Source organism: Micropterus salmoides, unplaced genomic scaffold (assembly GCF_014851395.1).
Source record: "Micropterus salmoides isolate LMB-PRFRI ecotype aquatic unplaced genomic scaffold, ASM1485139v1 Ms_hic_scaffold_10, whole genome shotgun sequence".
Classification (NCBI taxonomy): Eukaryota; Metazoa; Chordata; class Actinopteri; order Centrarchiformes; family Centrarchidae; genus Micropterus; species Micropterus salmoides.
In genome coordinates this window covers 31970592-31991050 of record NW_024040041.1, presented here as the reverse complement: position 1 = coordinate 31991050, position 20459 = coordinate 31970592, and the positions used below count along the sequence as shown (strand labels likewise).

The window sequence follows — 20459 nt, the reverse complement described above, 5'->3', positions numbered from 1 at the left end:
TGCTACAAGTCATAACTGCCGAGATATGGACTTACGTAATTAGTCTATATGTAGGCTAGAGCAGATCAATAAAAAAAAATCTAATAAAAACCATTGATATCACAATCAACTTAAATGAAGGCTTTAGGACAAGCTAGTTTCACTGTCAGAACCATCATTTCAACTTGAAAAGCTGTTCCTGTCAGGACCGTTGACCAGAACCCAGATGCAGACCAGAGTGAGGTTTTCAAACAAAAAGGACTATTTTTTGAAAATAGAGCACAAACACAATGTGGGCTCTGGGTTATAGTGAAGAAAGAGTAAATTAACAACAGATAATTTAACAGGTAGATCTAGATTAAAGCGCTAGTACGTGCCAGCTGGCGTGTACTCATACAGGATGATCCAACGATCCGGCAGGGACTGGAAAGTTGGTCTGGCTTAAATGGGTAGAGCTGATGGCAGGATGTGGAACAGGTGGTGAGATGGGCCTGGGTGTGCAGGCAGGAGCAGAAGCGACCACGCCCACCAGCTGCATCCAGAGCACGAGGATAGAGCAGAACACAGAGACAGACACCAAACACAAATACACCAAGCACTCAGCAGGCACACCAAAAGAGCAAAACAAAGAAAAAACACATTCCTACACATACCATTGAGCTGTGACGGTTCCCCGATCAGTGTCCAGACTTGGGGAAACACATGAAGCACGCTGTTGGAACTCAGGGACGTGCACAGACATTTTGGTGGGTAGGGGCTCAAGTGGAAAAAAAGGGCATTTTTTTTAAACAAGACAAATATATTACCTCAACAACATTTTTACTTTTCTACAAAATAATCAGTTCCCACAGAGACCACGGTCTTCTTTATATTCACTAGATTTATCACAGGAGCAGGCAACAGCAAAGGAAACTATGCCACAATGTGCATGTTCTCTATGCTACTAGTTTCAATATATATATATATATATATATAATAATATTTATGACATAGTTTCATTAATAATTTGTTTTTCACACAATAAATCGTTTCAATTCTTACACTTCACTAATACTTAACATAAATCTCCACTAAACTGTTGCATTGGGCTGCAGGCATAATTAAAATAAATGTTATTTAAATACTTTTTGTTTCACAAGCAAGATGCCAAATAAGTAAAGATAACCTTCAGCTTCACACAGCCAAGCAACAGAATACTGAATTGCCTGAATACATTAATGTATTGATACAAATACATTATTATCGCTATTATATTAGACACACACAAAAAAAAAATTACTTATGGTGACATGGACTTAGTTTCACATTTGAGGGAGGGCTGTCTGTATTATATATAAGGATCTATCAGCATACAACAAACTAATAGAATGGAGAGTTATTAGATGAGGAGCCGACCATCAAAACTATGAAGTTACTCTTTAAGGCAATTTTTTCATGGAGTGGTCAATTTTGAGACTTTGATCTATTTTGCTTCCATGTCTTCTTTTACTAGTTGGTTGGTTGGTTTATTAGTTGGTGGTGTTGGTTTTAAGTCTATTTGCATCTGTAGATTTATTCTATATTAACCAAAACAAGCTAATCTGCATATTTACAAAGCACATTTCAGAGGAAAATACTCTTGATGTAAGTCATTAACTGGGGAGGTTCTGTGGTGATATGCTTTAGTTATTATCCCATTTACCTGCAGTGACTTGTCAAATGTGTGCAAATTGGAGCATTTTAATTAGTTAACGCCTAATTTGCATTTCCACACAAGCCAAGAAAACCACTGCTGGGAGAGAAGCTGGAGGGGAGAGAGAGAGAGAGAGAGAGAGAGCGAGCGAGCATCAGAACTCCAAAGTCTCATCTTCCAACCTGATTTTAGATTGACTGACTATTACTCTTGACTATTTAGATTTTTTCCCCAAAAAAGATATTTGTTTGAGAGGGAATCTGTTGGAAACGGGAATAAATATACTGTATATTCATTTATACATTTTTTTTAAAAAGCATCCCAGTAAAAAGGGCACTTTCTCTTGAGGAAGAAAAAGGGCAGGTGCTGAAGCCCCTTTTGATGTCTATGTGTGCACGTGCCTGCTTCCACTGCGATCAGCAGTCAACTGCTGTATTTTATGTTGTCATATAGTAATAATAGTGCCCATTATGTGGTCTGTACATGTCAGTCCTGTGATGACATTTCTTACAGGGACAGATGAAGAAACTTCCCTTGAAGCTGAGGGCTGGAATTATCTCCTGTTTAAAGGCAAAAGGCGCAACACTAAAAATTCAGTAGACTTCTGTGTAGGCTACTGCATGATAGCTAACATTGCTGGGGCCATTTCTACTACAATGTGAAACATAAAAACATGGCCTAAACTACATACCAGTATACTAAGATTACTCTGTTGTATTTGCACTACTTGGTCATAACTTGTGTGTCTGTATGTCTTATGTTAGTGAACCAAGAAGTGCGTTCAAAAGACCAAGAGGAAGAGCCTGTTGTTAGTGTGTTCTCCAACCAAACGCAGTGCTTTGCTTATAATATTAATATATTATAGATTTGGATATAAAGCACTTTAATTTAGCTCCACCTCGTCCATCTACAACATTTAAATGCTGCTTACAGATTAATACATCAATCATGACAACTCAAAATGTTGATGTAGAATGTTGCCAGGTGAGATTCATGAATGTCGGTCTGTGGAAGCCTGCCAGCGTTGTTTTAAATCAATCAACACGAAGCACTAACTTAATTGTTTGAACTCTTGTAGTGGTTTAAAACGTAGTGGAAGAAGTGCGTAGATTATTCAGGCTATTGAAGTAAAAGTAATAATCTGTCATTCAAAATGCTAATAAATCTACCTACAGTATCTGCAGTCAAATGTCTCCTGTGGCTGATATCTGATTGTATCTGGCATTAGATTGTTAATACTGATGCATCAGTGTTTACAGTTTGCTAGTTTAACTACTTTATGTACAGTTAGCTAGTTTAGTCCAGTGGTTCCAAACCTAGGCCCTTCCAAAGAATCACCAGATAAATCTGGGGGGTCGTGAGATGATTACTGGGAGAGGGAAGAAGAAAAACAAAGTGCTGATAAACAAATCTGATTTCAGTTTTTGGACTTTTCTGGATAGTGGATAAATAACCTCTTTGGGCCTCAAAAGTTAGTCAAATTTAAGAATGTGAGACAACTATATACTACTAGATACAGATTTTTGTAAGGGGTCACAGGTCGAAAAAGTTTTATTTGTAACACACTGTATTTATTTTAAATCTTAATCTAAAGAAGTTAGTAGTTACTACAGGTGTTGAAAAATGCAGTACATATGGAGTATCTACTACCATGCAATCTCAATCCCTGTTCTCATCTGTGACACCACAATGGTGGAACGAGCTACCACACGCCATCAGAGCAGAGGTATCCCTCTCTAACTTCAAGAAGCTCTTGAAAAACTCTTCCGTGAACCTCTTATAACGCCTCTAACTCCCAACATCTAACATGCACTTCCTGTGCTCTTCTTCTTCTATCCCCTTACATGTCTCCTGTATTGATTGCACTTTTTTGTTAACTTTTACTTCTTTCCCTAGGTATTTACCCCATTGATGCGATACGTGCTAGTAGCTCTTACTAGTATTTATTGCTGCCCTTACTCGTATGCATTGTCAGTTGTAGATCTCGTTCTGTATTTGATAGTTTGTTGATGCTTGTATGTTGTTCCTCAAATGTAAGTCACTTTGTTGTTGTTTATGTTGGAGGTTGTAAGTGAGAGAGAGAGAGAGAGAGAGAGAGAGAGAAAAGAGAGAGAGAGAGGGAGAGGGGAGAAGAAGGTTATTTATGCCAGCGCATATCTGATGATATGGACTTACAGTTATGGCTTTGTACAAAGTGTTCTGTGTTGCAACTCTGCTGACTCTCCTGACACAAGATAAGAACCCTCCTCACTGCACACACACTTGAGTTAATAATGTTTAAGATCCAATGATCGCTGAATGAGGAGGAAGTAGAATATTTTAATTAAGTAAGAGTAGTAAGAGTAGAGGAAACAATATCACAAATCTGTAACAATGCAATAAACTAAACCAAAGTGAGTAGTAACTATAGTCGTCATATAAATGTATTGCGATAAACATAGTTTTGCACTGAACTCATGTCTTCATTTAGCCTAATTTACAACTTTGCCTCGATGCATAAAAGTAAAAAAAAACAAAACTTACATATATGAAAATGTTTCTCTGTAACTGTTGTACATGTGATAATAAAACACTGTAACTTCTTTCTAACCGTGGCAGGTAATCTTTCTAAAGGATGTTACAGCCGCTGGTAGCAGCCTTGTGTTTGGTTTCTGTCAATGTGTTTTCCCAGTATGCTAAGCAGGCTGTGCAATCCCCGGCTGAGGATTGGCTGTCGGTGAGGATCTGTCTGCTCCAGCCTACTGCTATCCTGATTGGAGCAGTCCCGAGACCGTCCACCAATCCCGAGTCTGGGAGCTGTGGTTGAGGCCTGCAGCTACAAAAGCCACCATACTGCTGTGCAAGGACCCCCTCGCCCTGAACTGTTTTGTCTCTGTGCCGACCGCTGCTTGTATTGAGCCTAAAATGCATATGTATTGTTGTCGGTTGCAGCAGCTTCACTTCAGTGGCTTGTTTGTTACTGTTACTGAGAGTCAGTATTTACCCTGTTAAGAGTAGTCTTTGTTAAATGTGTAGCTAAAGGCTCTGTTGCAGCAGTATCTGTCACTACTGAGAGTCAGTATTTACCCTGTTAAGAGTAGTCTTTGTTAAATGTGTAGCTAAAGGCTCTGTTGCAGCAGTATCTGTCACTACTGAGAGTCAGTAGGTGTTGATTTATGTAAAGACCCACCTGGGTCTAGTTTGTGTTTTACTGTGTGTCTGCAGAGCTGGGCCAGGCTTGGAGTAAGTACTGACATCCAACCTACACATAAGATTTTTCCTTGTTTAGCAACACTAGGTTTAGGGGTGCTGCGCTCCCTGTGTTTTGTTTTGAGACGCCCTAAATAGAGGTTTTTGTTTTCACTTTAGTTTTGAGTTAGTAATCCCCGTTTTGGAGGAATCTCCTTTTGTTTTCTTGAGTTTATGTTTTCGCAGCACCTACTTGCCCCAACTCTAATTTGTTAACCTTGTCAAAACTCTCTTGTACAAATAAATACCTTTTCCACCCTACCGAATACATCTGGTTTATGCGTACGTCCCCTTTCCCCCTAGTGAGCTGGGACGTAACAAGGAGTTCAGGAAACAGCTGAGTGAAATAAATGCAATCTTTCCTGCCAGTCACCGTTTGCATTCAGCTTCTGAGACCTTTCTATTTTTGTATTCCTTTTTGTTTTGCCTGTAAAGTATAATTTCTTTAAAGCATCATCAAGTTTCAATGTCTCCAGAATCAGCACAACCGCTTTACTTCACTATAATGGGTATTGTTGTGTGATTTGATCCTTAATAGACCAAAAGGAAAGTTTTTGTAAGCATGTAAATCTATGTGAGAGCAGATGCTTTTGTGACTGAATGCGGCAGAAATTGTGGATAATGAGTACTCAATCAGGGTGAATTTTTTTTAGATTAAAGTATGCAAATCCTTGATGAACATTGCCAAAATGATTTAACCCAAAGTTAAGAGATGTGGGCCAATACACACACAAATAGATTATTTACTTTCTATATGACGTGACATGGAAATGTATGGTTTAATGTTAGTACACATTAGGCAGAATAATTTAATAATTTAGTTTATTTATATATACTTTGTGTGATAAAGTGTTAAATGCTTAGACAAGACAGACAGTTTAACAAACATTCCTCCCCAGTGTCACAACAGGCTGACCAGCGGGTTTAAGTGTTAAATGCCTTGTCAAGGCGACCTCTGGTCAAGAGGCAGAGACGAGGTTCAAGGTTCATTTTATTCATCCATAAAAACATAGAAAATACAAACCTCCCATCCTAATCAACCAACACGGATTACCAACACACAGGAAATAAATACCCATAACATTAAACCACATTTCACAAGACAAACTGGCAAAAAAAGCCCAAATCCAAACTACATAAAGCATAAAGATTGATTGAAATAAATTAAAATCCTAGTTTACATCCTCTATATAAAGTTGTGGTTGCTGTTGTATTCCCTCTGGGATAAGATGCTGCTTACTGCTCTGTGAGTAGAACCACAAAACTTTAATCTTTTATTTTACAGAGTGACGTCAGGTCAGTCTTTCCTAAAGGCTTTGTTTATAAGTAAACACAAAACCAGTCCACTGTAAAACTGCAAAAGTCAAGATGGATTACATGGATTAAAAAGTATGTTTGATTACTTTAATACAGGCTAACCAGCGTTTACTAAATCCAATTAAGGTCCCACAGATTAGAATAAATATTCTATAATTGACATCTTTGAGACAAAATGGAAATCTTATACAAGTTTAGAGACAAAATAATCAGGTTTTTACAGCAAAGATATACTGCAAAGTCATCATCAAAGCCAATAATTAATAACCAAAAACATGGAATTAATCTATGAACTGGCTTTTGGGGGGGAATTTGTTGTTTTTTTCAGTTTTAATTTAAAGTTTTTTAGACTGTAAAGAGCTGACAGGAAATAAGGCGAGAGAGTTGATGGATTACATGCAACAAAGCCCTCAATCAGACTCAAAAAAGGTGATTAACTTAATTTGTACATACTAAAGTGCATCTGAATGGTGATGCGTTCTCTTACTGTTGTCACTGTCAGAATTTCATCCATTTTGTTACATAACATTAGAGCTGCAAGATTAAATAATTGTAGCCCCGTTCAAGTTAGCGGAGGACTAAACCCGGAAGTCAGCCGACTCGGCTGGTGGAAGTCTACACAAGGGAACATTTAAAAACTGGGGTTTTGGATGTGTATTTGCAGAGACATCAACACACAAGTATAAATGCTCATTACGGTAGGGCTACATCTTTAGACTCAACAGAGAAGTATAAATTGGCCTTGTATATTGTTATGGACTTATGTCATGTGAGTTAAGTCACTCTACTTACTTAACCAAACTGCAACCGTTTCACAGTCAGTGATCATAAGCGTACCTGTCAGGCCTGAGATACCTGTTAGCACAGTTACAGGTACGCTGCTCCGTCTGTTGACATTCTTTCATGTCCATCATCAGACATGATGACAGACTAAAAAAGTGATTTATGCTTTACGAGAAATATGCTCCCTGTGGTTGGTAAAGTCTCTCAAGTATTCTCTATTGTTTTTTTCCCGGTGAACTTAAAAAAAAAACACATTAAAAAACAGTTCAGTTACAGTAAATTTAAAGGTATTGATGGCTGATTTATGGCCAAACAAGTGTCCGAGTCCTCTCAAGTAATTTATACATTTTAAAGGAAATCTGAGGGGAAACACAAGAACTTACATCCATTTGTTTCCAGAATCTTGTATAATAACACCTTCATGACAAAGGTTACACTTTTAAAACACTGCTGGGAAGGGTAGCATAAGAATCAGAGCTGAAATGATTGGTTGAGTAATTTATTCATTGATTGACAGAAAATGAATCTCCAAAGCAGAAATATCAACATTCAATGCTTTCAGCTTTAGACCAGTTGTGATTTTTTGCTGGTTTTCTTTGCCTTCTATTACAGGAAACTGAATATGTTTGTAATTTGGAGTGATGTTTGGATAAAACAAGACATTTAAAGTCACCTTGGGTTCTGCAGACTCCTTTTCTGTAATTAGAGAAGGATTTCACAGGCGGTTAGCTGAGAGAGGGCAGGGTTGAAAGTGTGTCAATTCTAAAAAATCTTTGAATCTGTTTATTAATACATTTTACAGGTGATTACAAATATCATCCCATGTAAAAATCACATGTCAAAATACCATGAAACATATCAGAAGATGTAAATACAAACTTGTTTTCTTGTTTCAAAAGTGTTTTTTTTCTTCTATTTTTAGTGTCTTACTCACAACTAAGTGGTAAGTTAAAGTTTTTATGCTCACTTTTTTACTTCCTGTCTGCCTGTCTTTGTGAGACATTTTAAACATGTTTTTGGGACATAAACGTTTTGTTTATAGTTTCATTATTGTTGTCAACCCCAGATTGGTCACTCTGTCTTTATTGTCTCTCTCCTCAGTGTGTGGTCAGCCAACACTCAACACCAAGATTGTTGGAGGACAGGTGGCCTCTGCAGGCAGCTGGCCCTGGCAGGCCAGTCTACGAAGCTCTGGGTTCCACTTCTGTGTAGGAACCCTCATTAACGATCAATGGGTGCTGACTGCTGCTCACTGCTTCGCAAGGTAATGAACAAATTGTTTTGCTAAAAAGAAAAAGATGTTTTTCAGTTTATAAAAATGAATTAAGGATTAAGGATATAAATTACTAATTTGTGGGAAAAATATCTCGCTGTTGGCACATCTATCAGGCTCCATACAAACTAGAATAGACATGGTCTTAAAATGGACTTAGTGTCTGCTAAAGTGCTCTTGACTACATTTCTGTTTTTCATGTCTTTGCACTGTTTTGTTTCTCTTCTGATTACAGCACAGGCATAACCACGAGCACTCTGACTGTTTCTCTGGGTCAAAACCTTCCTGTAACTGTGTGTAGGGATACTTATAATCTGTGACATTAGCAAACACTATAATAAGTTACAATACAAAGGATGGACAGAACATATATATATATATATATATATATATATATATATATATATATATATATATAAACAGTACAGCACATAACAGCAGGGGCGTAAGATGCAGGCAGGAAGTGCGTACATGGAACGCCATAACCAGGTAGCTGTCATAGTGTACAGGAACATCTGCCATGAGTATGGGCCGGAAGTCCCAAGGTCAAAATGGAAGACAACTCCTAAGGTAGATGAGAATGACCAGACTGACAAACTGGTGAGAAGCTTGAGATATATCAAGGGCTGAAAGAGGAGCTAGAAAAGATGTGGAAAGTAAGAGCAACAGTGGTGCCAGTGGTAATCGGAGCACTGGGGGCCGTGACCCCCAGACTGGGAGAGTGGCTACAGCAGATTCCAGGTAAAACATCAGAGGTCTCTGTCCAGAAGAGTGCAGTCCTAGTAACAGTTAAGATACTGCGCAGAACCCTCAAACTCCCAGGCCTCTGGTAGAGGACCCGAGCTTGAGGATGAGACATACCACCCCGCAAGGGGTGAGAGGGGGATATTTATATATATATAATTATAGGAAAAAGAAGAACTGTTCAGTCTCGCCTAATGACTTTATTGAACATTTTAAAAGACTGGTATGTGACAACGATCGAGCTGCCTAAAGTTGACAACATACTGCATGTATTTTATACATTTACATTTATTTATTTAGCTGACGCTTTTATCCAAAGCGACTTACAATTTCTATAAATGTCAGAGGTTGCACCACTCTGGAGCAACTAGGGGTTAAGTGTCTTGCTCAGGGACACATTGGTGGAAGGGTCTCTCACACCAAAGGCATAGTCTTATCCATTGTGCCATCGCCACCACGCCTCTATATGTTTCCCTGTTTAACAACATTTTGGATTCTGCATTTATTCCCTTATAATTTATTAGAAGAAAGGAGGCATTGTTAAATGTAACAACTACAGGGGCATTACACCTTTGAGTTTTATGGGTAAATTGTTGACAAATGTGTTGAACACAAGATTATGAGAGTTCTGCGAGATTCAATTGTATTCTGAGGGAAACCCAGACAGTATTTAGAAGAAGCTATTAGATATTTATATATAGATCATATGTTCTTGTTGAAGAATATTGTAGATCTGTATGGTGTTCTTTTGTTAACTATAGTTAGGCATTTTAAACAGTCTGGAGTGATGCACTGTGGCATAAATTGTTAAAAGTATGCATTAATGGTAAATTATTTTATGTAGTAATGAATATGTACAAAACTATCCAATCTTGTGTATTTGTTGATGGCTCTCAGTCTGAGTTCTTAAGAGAGGAGTAAGACAGGGTGAAAACGTATCACCACTTCTGTCTGTGTTAATTACCATCGACCTAGAGGATTATATAATACAAAATGACTGTCAGCCTGCCTCATGGTACTGATGTATGACACAATGTAAGACACAATAATTATTTCCCCTACAAAAGAAGGCCTACAGAAAGCAATAGATCATTTGCGTGACTTTTGTGAAAAGTGGAAGTTACAGATTAACAATGACAAAACTAAGGTTATAGTTTTTGGTTGTAGAAAAGCTGACACCAGCATATTAGAGTTTACATTTAATGGAGAAAATTTTGAAATCGTCCATTGTTTTAAATATCTGTGTGTCATTATGAATTATAATGAGTCATTTAACGTATCTGTTCGGCCAGCATAAACAAGCCTCCTGTGCAATGTTTGCCGTTCTTGGCAAATAAAGGAAATTTGATTTACCTGATAACATCATACTGGATTTTTTGGACAAGTTAGTTACACTGGTTATGTTGTGTATGCGTGTGAGGATTTGTAAATATAGATTTACCGGTAAAACTGCACCCCAAATTTAAAAAAAGGCATCCTAAAAGTTAAGATGACGAGCTGCAATAATATGGTATTTGGGGAGCTGGGGAGAAAACAATTCTGTGTCTCAGTGAAAACGACAATTATTGGTCATAGGGGGAAGCTGGTAAAAGGCAAAGAAAATAACCTCAACTGAATAATAAACAACTATCTGCTGAACCTGCATAATGCAGGTGTATATGCATCACCACGGGTACTGCACTGGATGACTGGATGTGGTTTGTCTTTCCTTTGGCTTAGCCAAAAGTGTAACAACATTAACCGGTTGAAACTAACTGTCAAACAGAGACTGAAAGATCAATTTACGCAAAAGTGGCAAAGTGAGCTTAGAATTATAAGACAGGCTATTTGTAATTTCAAGGTGAGTAATACTAGAATTGCATTGGAAATCATCAAGGACTGGATAGAAACCAGATAATTTGCAACCTTTGTAATGATAACTGTCTAGGAATCGAGTATCATATCCGTTTTACTGTAAGAAAGTAAGCATAATGAACTTCCGAGAAACTTATCTACCAAAGTATTATGTAATGTAGCTATTTATGTACAAGTTAATTCTATTGCTGCAATCAGACAAAACAAAAGTTACTGGCAATCTGGGTGTCTTTCTGAAGTAATATTTTAGGTTTCTTGTTTACCAAGCAGTATTCCATCATTTTGTGTTTTTGTTATTTGTTATTTGTTAGATTTACGCTCCATACCATATGATTATGGTCAATCTGTATGCAGACATTAGCCAAATTAATGAATTAAATGAAAATTTTAATTAGTTAAACAGTCCATTATGTGTGAAACCATTTTAAACTACATTTCACCACTTGTGTTGTTTACTAAACTGAATTTTTGTCTCTTCAGTGTCCCTTCCTTCCCCAGGAAACCTCATGGCGGTGCAGGTTCCGGCTGTGGGGAACAGAGAGTGTAACTGTAACTATGGAGTGGGCTCAATCACAAACAACATGATGTGCTCTGGGTGGGAGGGAAGGACTCCTGTCAGGTGATAATTTTTACACCTGTGTTTGTGTCAGATTTGACCTTCTGCAAAGATTCCTTCTCCTAATGGGTTCTTTCTCAAAAGGGGGATTTGGGAGGTCCGATGGTGAGCAAGCAGGGCGGCCGCTGGATCCAGGAGGGAATCGGGAGTTTTGGAATAGGCTGTGCCCTGCCTAATTTCCCAGGAGTCTACACCCAAGTGTCCCAGTATCAGTCCTGGATCAACAGCCAGATCACCAGCAACCAGCCAGGCTTCATTACCTTCACGTCCACTGGGACTGACGGTGACCTCAGTGTCACCTGTCTTGGCCTGCCAGCACCTCCAACCACCCTCACTTCAACAACTCTCGCTTCAACAACCCTCACTTCAACCACCCTGGCTCCAACAACCACAGCCCCACGTTATTGCCTGCAATGCCCAGACTTTGTTAACACTTTCTCCCTCCATTTGATGCCAAAATTGGCCCCAAAGTGTCAATATTTTGTGTGGCCACCATTATTTTACATCACTGCCTTAACCCTCTTGGGCACGGAGTTCAGCAGAGCTTCACAGGTTGCTACTGGCGTCCTCTTCCACTCCACCATGACGACAGCACGGAGCTGGTGGATGTTAGAGACCTTGTGCTCCTCCATTTTCCATTTGAGGACGCCCCACAGATGCTCAATAGGGTTCAGGTCTGGAGACATGCTTTGCCAGTCCATCACCTTTACGCTTAGCTTCTTTAGTGAGGCAATGGTCGTCTTGGAGGTGTGTTTGGGGTCATTATCATGTTGGAATACTGCCCTGCGGTCCAGTCTCTGAATGGAAGGGATCATGCTCTGCTTCAGTATGTCACAGTACATGTTGGCATTCATGGTTCCCTAGTGCCAGCAGCACTCATTCAGGTCCAGACCATGACATTCCCACCAGGCTTGATTGTAGGCAAGACACACTTGTCTTTGTACTCTTCACTTGGTTGAAGCCCCACACGCTTGACACCATCTGAACAATATAAGTTTATCTCGGTCTCATCAGACCACAGTACATGGTTCGGGTAATCCATGTCCTTAGTCTGCTTGTCTTCAGCAAACTGTTTACGGGCTTTCTTGTGCATCATCTTTAGAAGAGCACTCCTGGTTCAAGCACTCGGCAGGATGAGAGGAAGTTTTACATTGATGATGTTTCCCAAATGTCAGACTGTTTATTGTGAAGATGAACCTTATTATATTATCATCTGGTTGCTGCCTTTTACATTCACCCCAGATGCAAATTCAAAAAAAGCACTGTGGAATGTTTGTGTGGGTGGGTGTATACATGTTTGTATATATGTGTATAAATAACTGTATTGTTTTATTTCATTTTATGTTTTAATACAGGCCTACACTTAATTATTTGTTGTGTGTGTAGCATGAAGGAACTACAAATTTAATTTCATTATGCAGCCTTGTGCTGTATAATGACTAATAAACAACCTTTTGCCTTGAAGAGGCTTCCTTCTGGGATGACAACCATGCAGACCAATTTGATGAAGTGTGCGGCGTATGGTCTGAGCACTGACAGCAACCTTCAACCTCTGCAGCAATGCTGGCAGCACACATACGTATATATCCCAAAGACAACCTCTGGATATGACGCTGAGCACGTGCACTGAACTTCTTTGGTCGACCATGGCGAGGCCTGTTCTGAGTGGTTCCTGTCCTGGTGAACTGCTGCATGGTCTTGGCCACCGTGCTGCACTCAGTTTCTGGGGTCTTGGCAATCTTCTTATAGCCTCGGCCATCTTTATGTAGAGCAATCATTCTTTTTTTCAGATCCTCAGAGAGTTCTTTACCATGAGGTTCCATGTTGAACTTCCAGTGACCAGTATGAGGGAGTGTGAGACGATAACACTAAATTTAACACACCTGCTCTCTATTCACACCTGAGACCTTGTAACATCCTTGAGTCACATGAGACAGGGGAGGGAAAATGGCTAATTGGCTTTTGTTGCCAACGGTTTAGACATTAATGGCTTTGTGATGTGTTATTTTGAGGGGACAGCAAATTTACACTGTTATACAAGCTGCACACTCAATGACAGAAATACAGTAAAGCTCTGTGGGCATGAACAACGTTTAACTAAACAACATGATGTCGTAATGGTGGATCGACAGTATTTGGTCTGAGATAAGGCTTTACGCTAAAAAAAAAATTTTATTATCTACCATTTGCTTTTCTCTCCAGCTGTGGTCTGTGGCCAAGCCCCACTGAATTCAGGTGTTCTGGGAGGAAGCATGTTGGCGACACCTGGTGTTTGGCCATGGATGGCGAGCCTACAGAACAATGGAAGTCATGTGTGTGGTGGGACTCTGGTGGCTTTGGACTTTGTGTTGAGCAACGCCAACTGCTTCTCAAGGTGAGAAACCTGGAGTGATGTCTTGGGTGGGATAAAGTCTGTTTAATGTTTGAGCCATTTAAGAACAAAACATTTATTTTAAACACTCAATAGAAACAAGACTAAAGTAAGACATCCCCAAAGCTGAATTAGGATTCATCCTGTGGGAACCATTAATGTCTTTTACATGTTTACACCAATTACATGTCTGTCCTTCCAATAGTTAGCCTAGACATTTCCATCCCTAAACCCACATAACTAGTGTAATGGAAGCCAGCAAGGCAGTGCAGGGAGTAAAACTCACTCCCCAACATCTTAAGAGATGCACTGGCAACTGATGCCAGAGGCCATGGGTTTTATGTTCCTTTCAGACCAAAAACGAAGCGAGCGTTTGGGGCGATGAGTTTACAGTACATACAAAGTCAATGCAAACACGCGTAGAGCCGCGATTTCCTGTGGCGCAAAGTGACGCAAAGGGGGCGATGCGAATGCAGCGCGAAGGAATTTCGCATGACGTTGAGTCGCGATAGCCTGTCAACGTTGAGATTGTCCTTACGTCACCGACAGCTTCAGAGCGTTGCGCGGAGAGGGCAAGGCAGAGCAGGCAATTGAAAATCTGCAGACCGACTGAGAGCTGCTAAACTTGGGAGAGAGAAGCAGGGAGCTGCGCACCAGCTTTTGGACAAATAAACACCTGTGGTCGGACTGGATTATGCACTGACAACTACAACATTTGCACGAGGGAGAAACTCGGAGCAAATTGTTTATTAACTTAGCTTTTTACTTCAGTTTTTGGGATTACAATGTTGATTTACCTTTACTGGCGTTTCTCAGCAGCTAGATTCTGTGCATATCCGGATCCAGTGTTGTTAGCGTCGTTTGGCACTACTTCATATAAAAACCAGACAAAACTGGACATTGCTGGGAGAAAAGAAAGCGAGGAGGTTGAACTACCTAGTGAGTTCAGAAAACATGTGTATGTAACTTTATTCCAGCTATCGTTGTACTTTGCTGTGACCAAGTTAGCATAGCATAGCCCTGATCGATCCAAACCCCATTCAGAAAACAAACATTTTAGAAGTTGTTGTCCTGCTGTCTTGCTGACAGACCTGACAAAGCATGAATTCATATATTTAACAAATCTGCAAAATATTGTAGTTATTCGGCATCAGTTTGAGGCGTTTATTAATCACAGCAAAATTTTTACTTTGGGTTCATACAGCTGTAGTAATGGCAAGTTTATTCGCGTTATCGCGTTGTGTGTGAACACTCCAGGTATGCCCAGAGGAAAGCGTTGCGTGGATTATTTTTCTGGCACCCCAGCTGCCGGAATATTTCTGTATTTTTACGAGTTGGTTATTTACTGTTGTTTCATGGTATTTTTCTGGGGGCCCAGCTGCCGGAATATTTCTGTATTTTTACGAGTTGGTTATTTAGTGTTATTTTATTGTATTTTTCTGGCGCCCCAGCTGCCGGGAATATTTCTGTTTTTTCACAATTTTTGTTTTAACAGTGCACAGACAGAAAGTTAGATAGTTTTGAGAAACGGACGAACATGTTGTTGGTTTGGTATAAATAACAGTTTTATTGTTAATGAGAAGAAGCTGAATCTGGGAAGCCTGAGTTCTTTTTTTAAACCAATATTTTGAAGTTTTGAGTTCTCCTCAGTCCTTATTCAGTTCATTTTATCTCCCACAGTTCACCCATACCGTCTGAATGGACTGTCGTTTTGGGTCGTTTGAATCAGAATGGATCCAACCCCTTTGAGGTGACACTGGCTGTGACAAATATCACTCTGAGCAACTTCACTGGGTCTAATGTAGCAGTGCTGCGTCTGGCAACCAGACCCACCCTGTCCAACCACATCCAGCCCATCTGCCTGGACAACGGACAAACCTTCACTGTGGGCTCGACGTGCTGGGCTGCTGGCTGGAGCGCCGGGCAAGGAGGGGGTGAGTCCATAACACAGTCTGACACAGTAATGCTAACTCTGCACCATTTCACCTCTTTAGATTAAATATTTAGGTCATTGCTTAAATTTTTTAACACAAACAAAGCAGTAAAAATATGTATGTTCGTTTAGTTTAGGTTCCTGCCTTCTGGGCCTGATTCACATGTTTCAGTCGAAATAATTGTCAAATTTTCTTGTCATTCCCAACTTTAGTGCAACAAGTTCTGCAGCAGTTCCAGACCACAGTGGTAGATTGCGGAAACACGTCAACGACTGACAGTATTTGTACGAGCTCTTTCACACTGGGGCAGGTGAGTAATGAGAGCAGGTGATTATTATACTTTCATTTGTCTTTCTATTTTATCAAGGTGTTTGTGGATCCCAAAACATTGGAAACTTGACTTTATTCTTGACTTTGGAAACAACTGAAAACAGTCTCAAAACATACTGACTGCTGGGTGTGGCTTCATATTTATTTTATTTTATTAATCTATTTATTTCCAGGGGAAATGCACATGGATCAACACCACTGTATATGTGCCTGTTTTGACTAAAAGCCAATTTCCAAACTGGTGTGCCTTGGCCAGCTGTTTAATTATCCATAAGAATGACCAAACATGAGAGAGAAATTAAAACTGACATGTAACTCTCAGTGAGAAAGTAAACAAAACATATGTCATATGTCAAGAAAGTATTGTACATATAGAACATTTGGTGAAACTTTGAACATTATTCTCTGTAGTTTCAGGAAAAGTTGAAGTTGAACTTTTCCGTCTTGCTTGTTTGTTCAGGGTGGTTCTGGCGGTCCAGTGATGTGTAAGCAGGGCGGCTCTTGGTTCCAGGCAGCAGTGTTGTCAGTTGAAAACAACAGGACCAGTCAAACACAAGCAGATCCAGTGATGGTCTTCACCAAAGTGAGCCGCTTTCAGACCTTCCTGGCTCAGACAGTGGGGACGTTCTTATCTCCAGCCTCCAACACCACCAGCAACAACAGCACAGCTGCCACAAATACTGTCACCACCAGCGGGGGCGCTCCTGCTCACTCCACTTTGTTCATCCTCCATCTCCTCATCTTCTCTGTGTGTCTCCATCTCTTGTCATAGATACGACAAGTACAAATAAATGTCAACAACCTTGAATCTGAGAGACAATGTAGGCTTAAAGCTGCATTAAATAATCTATGACTTGATTCTGCCTCTGTTGGTGCATGCTAGAGATCAAAGAAGAGATTCTGGACGCCACCTGCTTTCAGTCTAAAATGAAGGGTGTAAAATACATGAAAGTGAATTGTTTAAGCAGCACTGAACAAATGTATGTATATGCAGCCAGCAGTATTCCAGCAGTTCATGGTTTTAGAAGCTATATGGACCAAAAGGATATCTGTGCTACTCATATAGATGCATAAAAATGGATCCAGATAAAATGCACATGATGCAATTATGATTGCTTAAGTGGTAAAAAAAAACTTGAAGAAGCATATTTTAGAAGTCTGAGGAACAGTGACAATGATCAGCCTGTCCATCATCTACCTCATATTATTAGCGCTACTGTACCGTATTGTACATTTCTATCTGAACTTAACACGTGGCATTTGCTCTAAAAATACTAAAGCTGCACTTTACATTAATAATTATTTGGTTTGAAAGATTCATGTTAAGTTTTGCCAATCTTTAATCAGCCCCTTTGTCTTTTGGCATAATAAGCTGCTTTTAAGGTAGTTAAGTTAAGTGAAAATCCTTTCTGTCTGCTTCTTTTATGCTTTTTGCACATTTGTGTTTTATGCTCTCAGTTTTATTTCTGAAAAGCAGCACATTATTAGATGTAATAAAAAACATGTGTGTGTCTGTGTGTTTGCTGTTTCCCTATTACTTAGCCTGCATTTATACAGTTGAACTTGCAAGGCATGAATGCAGCAGTTACATACACTCAGTTACTATTTTATTAGATCCACCTGTCCTAATCAGTCAAATGCAGACATTAGGGATAGAACCCAAATGCAGGACATGTAGAACAGATTCAGTCTTAAGAATTTTTTAATGATTAAAAAAAGGGGGAGTTGGCTTATGTGGAGATGAGGCAGGCAAGTGTCAAAAACCAGATAAGCAGTTCAATGCAAAGGTAAATAATCCTATGGAGAGGGTTACAACAAGTCCTGGGCCATCCACCCTTACAGTCAAGGTGGTCCAGGTGTGGGTCTGTGATGGATTTTAGGTGGGACAACACAATACGTTCAAAGGACTTCATAACCACAGAGGTCAGGGCGACGGGTCTCAAGTCGTTTAGTCCAGTGTTCCTTCGTTTCTTGGGGACAGGGATGATGGAGGAGGCTTTGAAGCAGGCTGGCACATGGCATGTCTCCAGTGAGGTGTTAAACATGTCTGTGAACACCGGAGACAGCTGATCAGCACAGTGCTTCCGGGTGGATGGGGAGACAGAGTCCGGCCCAGCTGCTTCGCAGGGGTTCTGCCTCCTGAAAAGACCGTTGACTTCCCTCTCTGTGATGGAGAGAGGAGGGGAGGGGGTGGAGCTGGCCAGCTTTGAGGAGGGAGGGGAAGAAGTGGTGGACCGAGGCGGAAGCTGAGCGGAGGAGTCACGGGGGATGGTGTCCAATTGACTCTCAAAGCCGCAGTAGAACAGGTTCAGCTCATTTGCCAGGCGAGAATCGTTTATGGAGTGGAGGACTTTGGGTTTATAGTTTGTGATCTGTCTGAACCCCCTCCAGACAGAAGTGGCGTCGTTTGCAGAGAACTGAGTTCTGAATACAGTTGTTTAGCTTCTCGCACCTCCTTGCTAAACCTGTACTTTAACGCCCTGCACACCCGGCCCTGTCACCACTCTTAAATGCCTTCTCCTTTTCCAATCTTATTTGTCTTAGTTTAGCTGTAAACCAGGGTTTGTCATTGTTATAACTCACCCTGGTCAGTGTTGGAATGCAGCTGTCCTCACAGAAACTGATGTAGGACTCATTCAGATTGTTGGTAGCCTTCTTGAAAATGTCGCAGTCAGTGCAGTCCAAACACGCCCGAAGATCCTCAATAGCTTCACTAGTGCACTTCTTTGATGTCCTCACTACAGGTTTACAGAGCTTTAGTTTTTGCCTGTAAGCAGGAATCAGATGGACCATCACGTGATTAGAGTGTCCCAGTGGAGCGCATGTGACAGCGTGATAGCACAGCTAACTGTGGTGTAGCAGTGATCCAAAGTGTTCCCCTCTCTGGTTGGACACTTTATAAACTGTCTGTATTTGGGGAGTGTTGGACACCTGTTAAAGTCACCGAGAACAATAACAAGGGAGTCCGGGTTTGTCTGCTCCACACACAGTATCTGGTTGGCCAGCATGCTCTGTGCGTCCTGAACGTTGGCCCGGGGCGGAATGTAAACTCTGACCAGAGTGAATGAAGCAAACTAATGGGGGGAGTAAAACGGTTTACAGTTAATGATAAGAAATTCCAGATTAGGAGAACCCTTCTGCTTTGAAGGTATTCCTCTGTATTTTATTGTTCGTAATCTGATGCCATGTTCATATAACTTTCTTATATATTCTCTAAGTAAAAACGTTTAACAGCCAATTAAATTATCCAGGAAATATTTAGTCAAGTATTTAGGGATCATCTGCTGTGATCCCTACGAAATGTTTTAACTATTATGTATAACGATTGACAATAACTTCCTTTCCTTTATCAAATGCTTAAAACTAACAACGGTATAACTGTTTGTGACATTTAAGGTTTGATTGTGGAAGGTATTTGATTAAAAACACGCAAATAGAACATATTAAAGTTAAGGCACAAAAGCCTCAGAGGAAACAAGGCCCTCCTCCTAGGAAACACCCCAGGTAAGCGTTTAAACAAAACAAAGCGCCAGACACGCGCTGTCCCTCTTCCTCTTTTTGTCTCGTCGCTTTGCACGCTTAAGGAGCGTGTTTAGTGTCTAAGCAAATTTTCTTTGTCTTCCAGCTGTACTTAGCTATATTCCAGCGAACCTTCGTTGAATTTACTTTGTTTTGTTTTGTTTGTTAAGAGTTATCAGATCGCAAGTCAAGCAACTTTGAAGTCAGGAACAACCAAGTTCCTTTTAGCGTTATTTTAGTCGAATTAACTTCTGCTGCTCCGATCGAAGTTTGGACCCAGCCATGTGGGTCCGTTACGCCAGCAGTAATCTTGAGGACATCAAACCAACGAACTAAACCTGGGCTGACTTACCGTTACTGCGAGCGTTTTATGAATGAATATATCCAAATATTAATATTCATAATTTTATTAACAGTAGCTTATGTAGGTTCACTACATATTGTAACAATAAACCTACCTACCTACCTTTAAAGTGCCTGTCTCATAGAGTGTGGCTACTTCTTATTTCAGGGCTTTCCTTTCTGTACTTGCCTAATGCTCTAAGGATTTCTCCTTTATTATATTATAAAAATAGACTTATAAATTATTCTACTCAAGCAGTCTCACCCTGGCCATTAGGGAGCAATATCATAGATCGTTTGAGTAATATGTAACATCACGTACCACTCCTTGGGCTGATGTCTGCGACTTTGCTGCAGGGGAATAAATACACACGTGACTGAGTTTACTTTCTATTGTGATAGTTATTGTAACACCTCTTGTTAGGAGGATCAGGGTCCAGCCTGGACAGCTCTTCCTCTAGTGAGGAGGAAACTTTGATATGTAGTGGCAGAAACTT

The 20459-nt window shown here is 40.2% G+C and overlaps 1 pseudogene; it reads left to right on the top strand.

Moving 5' to 3' along the window:
* The first annotated feature begins 464 nt into the window (after positions 1 to 464).
* LOC119918033 lies at positions 465 to 16910 on the top strand (annotated as a pseudogene).
* The last annotated feature ends 3549 nt before the right edge of the window (positions 16911 to 20459 follow it).